Here is a 6,308-nt window from a genome sequence, read left to right as displayed (position 1 = left end):
GACCTGTCCCACCTCATGTCACTGTAGTGTCAAAGTGCTTACAGTGCAGGTAGTTCAATATAATCTACTGCAGTGGAGGCACTTCAAGCTTTACCGTGACGCAAAAACTCGAGCGCAATCATCATCTACTGCTTATGCTAAGGTGCATTTAGTGCAGATAGTGAAATAGACTAGCACCTACTGCCCTAAGTGCCCCTTCTGGCATAAGGGGCTGGCAAAACCCTCCCCGCTGCTGCTCCCCCATTGGCTATCCTTCTATTCTTTAACTTCATGCAGTTCTCTGCTAGTTTTGCATAGTTGCACTACAAGAAATATTGAGTTGTGCAAATCTATGCAAAACTGATGGTGGCCTGCTTTCCCCATCTTTTCTCCTGTGCTTCTGGCTTTGAGCATTTTTGCTTTCATTCAGGTGTGTAAAACTGTTAATCTTTCTGATTCCAGCAGTATTAAAGTGCTTATAGTGCAGGTAGTTTGTGGAAATCCTGATCTACTGCAATGTGAGCACTTCTAGTACTTCTAGATGCTAGCGTCGCTGAGATTGTTCGATTTGTTCACGCTTCGTGCACACTGTCCTGGTTAGTTTTGCTGGTTTGCAGTCAGCGTTTATATCGTTGCTGTGCAAATCCATGCAAAACTGATCATAGCAGTGAGGGAATCTCCAGGCGGCGTCCCGTCAGATCACAGCATCCCTTTCTTTGCAGGTTGGGATCGGCCGCAATGCTCTGCGCTGGAAGTATTGCACTTGTCCCGGCCTGTGAAGAGCATGGGGAATTGTTCGGCTGCATTTTTGTACGGAAAAGCACATTATACATGAAATAAAATGCATTTATTTTATTTAATTCGTTTATGATGCATGTTTTTAAGTGTCTTGCGTGTTTGGTCAAGTTGTATCTTGTGTTTGACAAAATGATTTAAGACAAATAAATGTTTCCTGTATCTAGTAATTGTAGTTTTGTTTTTTCAAATTATGCAATTGATCTCTGCTTCTGATGTTGAAGACTTGAATCAGGGGTGTCCGAACTTGGCACTGGAGGGCCGATGTCCTGTGAAGCTTGGTTCCAATCCCAGTCAGACACACCTGAGCTAGCTAATCAAGCTTTTACTAGGCCTGGGGTGTCCAAACTCTGTTCTGGAGGGCCGGTGTCCTGCTGAGTTTAGCTCCAACTTCAACACGCCTGCATGGAAGTTTCTAGTATACCTAGAAAGAGCTTGATTTGGTGTTTAATTGGGGTTGGAACTAATATGCAGGACACTGGTCCTCCAGGACAGAATTTGGGCACCTTTGTTTTAGGTTTTCTAGAAACATGCTTGCAGGTGTGTTGAGGCAAGTTGGAGTTGAAATCTGCAGGACACCTGCCCTCCAGGACAAAGTTTGGACACCCCTGGCTTAAATGATCAAAGCTAATAAATTCTGCAAAGTTAAGTCCATGAGTTGTATAAGAAATTATGCATTTAGAAAGATCATCACAGTTATGATGAGCTTGTGTTCTGAAATATGTAGCATTTCTGACTTGATATTAAGTGTTTATTTATTTTTAGTTATAACAAAGCAGAGATTGATCTCATAATTCAAGAAAATAATCTGGAAACATTGTTCAATTATTTTTCTCACTGTGTGTTAAAGATGAGAGGTGCTTTTTGGTGTCCAGATGACAATATAGGTTTATTTTTTTGCGTACAATATTAAACTTAAGTGTCTGAAGATTATCATGAATATTTAATTGTCACAATATGGAAGAAAATATTTGTATTTGTAAAGTAAAACATGCTTATTTTTGCAGACTTAATTCAGGGGTGTCCAAACCATACTAGGCTTTCTAGAAACATCATTGCAGGTGTGTTGAGGCAAGTTGGAGTTGAAATCTGCAGGACACCGACCCTCCAGGACTGAGTTTGGACACCCTTGACTTAACTTTGCAGTATTTATTAGCTTTGATCATTTAAGTTCATGAGTTGTATAAGAAATTATGCATTTAGAAAGATCTTTACGTTTATGTTGAGCTTGTTTTATGAAATTTGTGTTGTTTCTGACTTAAAAATATCAAATGTTTATTTATTTTTAGTTAAAACAAAGCAGAGATTGATCTCATAATTCAAGAAAATAAGCTGGAAACATTGTTCAATTATTTTTCTCACTGTTGGTTAAAGATAAGAGATGCTTTTCGGTTTCCAGATCACATTAAATTTACTATATATGGGTTTATTTTCTGCATGTAGGAAATATTAAACTCAAGACAAATAAATTCTGCAAAGTTAAGTCCATAAGTTAAGTATAACAAATTATGCATTTATAAAGATCTTCACAGTTATGTTGAGCTTGTTTTCTGAAATTTGAGTTATTTTTGACTTAAAAATATGAGATGTTTATTTTTTTGTTAAAGCAGAATCTATAAAGATTTAGAAAAAATGATATGATGCTTTGTCCACATCAAGTTAAATATACAAGGATTTATTTTCTGCATGTAGGAAATATTAAACTTAAGTGTCTGATGGTTGTTACGAATATTTAATTGTCACGAAATGGATGAAAGTCCAGTGTAAAATGTACGTATTTCCATGATTGTGTGTATTTGTAATGTAAAACATGCTTCTTTTTGTAGACTTCATTCAGGGGTGTCCAAACTCTTTCTAGGCTTTCTAGAAACATCCTTGCAGGTGTGTTGAGGCAAGTTGGAGTTGAAATCTGCAGGACATCGGCTCTCCAGTACTCAGTTTGGACACCCCTGGCTTATGATCAAAGCTAATAAATTCTGCAAAGTTAAGTTCATGAGTTGTATAAGGAATGGATTTAGAAAGACCCTGACAGTTTTAATGAGCTTGTTTTCTTAAATTTATTTATTTTTAGTTATAACAAAGCAGAGATCAATTCCATAATTCAGGAAAATAAGCCATGAATTGAGCTATATGGGAAACTGATCAATTATTATTCTCGCTGTGGACCGTAGATGCGATGCTTTTTGGTGTCCACATTGCATAAAATCTACAATAGGGCTTTGTTTTTTTGCATTTAGGAAATATTAAATTCAAGCGTCTAATGATTAATATGAAGAGAAATTGTCACAATATGTGTGAAAGTTTATTATTCAATGTAAAATGTATGTTTTTCCATCATTGTGTGTATTATATGTTAAGTAAAACTTATGCTTATAACCTGTACTTATTCTGTAATTAAAATGTTTTGGATTGTGATTATGATGAACTTTATTTTTACTTTAAAAATAAATTGCCATTAATGTCATCAATTATGTAATTCTATGTTAAAGTGAAATATGTGCATTTTGACTTGTATTAATTGAGTTAAATATCAACATGTTAAATTCGATTTAACTTCCAAACATAAATCTTGCCATGTGTATTTTAAGCTGTTCTAGGTTTATTATATGTGAACGGTTTTCATTAACTGATTTGTGTCACTGTATAAAATATAACATTATTTTGTTGTAACTTAATCCATGTGGTATTGCAAATCATTATTACTTGATAGTTTTCAAAGCAATAGTTAAAGCAGTGATCAAAACCTCATAATTGAATCCAAGAAAATAAGCTGAAAAGCTGTTTATTAAAGGGAAATCATTTTCAACAAGATCACAATCTTAAATATTTTAATAAAACCATGTCAAAAATAAGCATGTTTTAACTTTTAGGTATATAATATGCATAAATATATACATATTTATAGAGATACGTTCATATTACTGAACAATAGACTTGTTTTCACCCATATTGTGACAAAAAATGCTGCATGTATGGAGATCACAAATAAAGCATCGAGTTATAATGAGCAGTAAATGTAGGGAATATTGTAAAAGCAATATTTGTTACAGTATGTACTTAGTTTAATAATAATTTTTTTCTTGTAAGTATTGAGTATTAAACGTTTCTAATAACAATTGGAGTGAAAATGATGACTGAAAAGACCATATCAGTTTCCTACCTCATTTTTTTAGGTTGTTTACTTGCAATTTTCCATTGACATGATATGTGTGTGTATTTGATGCCTTGGTTATGTCCAGCTTGTAGAAATCAGTGTGAACACTAGATGGAGATATTGCATTTTAGAGTTAAAGCTAAAGATACTTAAGTTCATTCATCATTTGAGCTCTTGTTCATTGACCTTCGTGAGAATGCATGTTTTTGTACATATATCTAGTTTAAGCATTACTGAGTCTGCGAAAATACCATTAAAATCTTATGACTTAAATTATAATCTAGCATTTGACGTTTTCATTTATGAGCTCTTTTATTAGACTAATTTAGCTGTTTCAAATGAATTTCTTTTGTTTTAGGTTAACCTCAGGGCGGAATTTTAAATCTTTAAGTTTTATTTATAACATGGTATGGAATTGATGGATTTAGGCATATTTATAAATCATTTAGTAGCATTACAACTTAGTAAAATTGTGCAAAACAATAAATAATTGAAAAATCTATACATAAATTGTATGTGTTTTTAATAAGTACAGTGATTCACTTGAGTTTGAGCTGCTTTTGGGTTCACGTTTGTCTACAGATGTTTATTCATCTCATACATGACATTTTCTTGGCTCTCTGCTGGTATGATTATTTAAGGGATCATGATTTAGTGAATACTACACTGAGCATGTGTTTCCGTAGCTGCTACTGTTTTTGTAGCCCAAAGCATAGCCACGAGTTAATTTCGATTACTTCAATCTGCAATATGGGTACTGAAGGTACTTTTATTTTGTTCCTAACAGGTCCTTAAAGGTACATATTAGATCCTAAAAAGTACAAATGTGTACCTCATAGTAGATTAAAGGTTCAAAAGTGAAACTTAAAGGTACAAAACTGTACACTAAAGGTACTAAAGTCCACCTGTATGCTACAAAATTTAACCTTTTGAAAAGGTACGACCCGAGTGACAGATTTTGTACCTTTATTTCTAAAGGTGTTTGTTGCATGGGTTATTTTGGTAAAATGTTCATTTCGGTTTTATTTGGAGTCTTCTAATACTCAAGTAAGAATATGATATTATTAAATCAGCCTATTGAAATGATGATGCTTAATGTTAAGCTCTTAAATATGGGATAAGTTACATTTTAATCTATATTTCAATGGTAACTGTTTAATAAAGTAGCCTAAAAATTTTAAGCCTAGGTAAAAGACGGCTCTATTATAGATAAAGTTATGATGGTAATAATTTTAATTAATAAAATTGAGTAATAAAACGCAATCATTAATTTGTACTTAAATGGGTTATATATATGTACTTAAATGGGTTTTATATATATATATATATATATATATATATATATATATATATATATATATATATATATATATATATATATATATATATATATATATATATATAAAACAGCCAAACGATCTTTTCTCCTTCAGGAAGTGACGTCACGTCGGCGGGAAAATAGCGGCGTTTGTACAAACACAGGTGAAGATGAGTGGATTCAGCGTTACTTTATGGTTAGTGATTGTTTTCTTTTGTGTTATTGGAAAAACAACAGTTATAGCCTGCTTTTTACTTCTGGACAGTTTTATGTAAACCTAACACATTTAAAAAAAATGTCCTGAAAGACTTTACTGTGTAGGCTTGTTTATCATTGAGTTACTTAAACACCAGTTTATTTTGTGTTTGTTAGATTCTTGGCTAGTCAGATGCTTGTGCTTCATCTTCTTCTTTTAGCAAATGAATTATTTTAGGCATGGTTCATTCGCTTAAACAGCTTCTCTTGTCCTGTAATAGTGCTTCAAATGAATAAAAAGGTTCAAGTCTTCAAAATCTCAAGTAAAAATAGGTTATTATCGCTAAACTATTAAACCTGCCTATTGAAATGCTGCTGCTGAATGTTTAGCTTTTAAATATGGGGATAAGTCACATTTTAATCCATCTTTTAATGATAACTGTTCTAAATAGTAGCCTATAACATCTAAAACATTCAAAAACACTTGAGAGATGCATATAAATAGAAGTTATGACGGTAATAATTTTGATTAATAAAATGAAGTAATAAAACGCAATCATTCATTTTTAATTAAAGTGACGTTTGTACAAACACGGGTGAAGATGAATGGATTCAGCGTTACTTTATGGTAAGTGGTTGTGTTATTGGTCGAAATAGACTTATAACCTGCTATTTAAATGTACACTGACAAATTTAATATAAACTTTCAACATTTAAAAATGTCCTGAAAGACTTCACCGCGTGGGCTAGCTTATCGTGGAGCAACTTAAACACCAAATTATTTTGTGTTAGCTTTTTTGGCTAGTCAGGTGCTTGTGCTTAATTTTAGTAATTTTTTTTCTGCTGAATGTTTAGCTTTATAAATAT

At 32.8% G+C, this 6,308-nt stretch overlaps 1 long non-coding RNA gene across 1 annotated transcript in view; it reads left to right on the top strand.

Moving 5' to 3' along the window:
- Positions 1 to 839, top strand: part of LOC130235120 (uncharacterized) — a 2,412-nt gene extending 1,573 nt beyond the window's left edge. The window contains exons 2-3 of the long non-coding RNA XR_008838365.1: positions 1 to 49; positions 702 to 839. The exon at positions 1 to 49 is cut by the window's left edge and continues 50 nt beyond it. This is a non-coding gene — a long non-coding RNA (uncharacterized LOC130235120). The remainder of the gene's footprint in view (positions 50 to 701) is intronic.
- The last annotated feature ends 5,469 nt before the right edge of the window (positions 840 to 6,308 follow it).

Source organism: Danio aesculapii, chromosome 9 (genome assembly GCF_903798145.1).
Source record: "Danio aesculapii chromosome 9, fDanAes4.1, whole genome shotgun sequence".
Lineage (NCBI taxonomy): Eukaryota > Metazoa > Chordata > Actinopteri > Cypriniformes > Danionidae > Danio > Danio aesculapii.
This window is presented reverse-complemented; position numbering and strand designations above follow the sequence as displayed.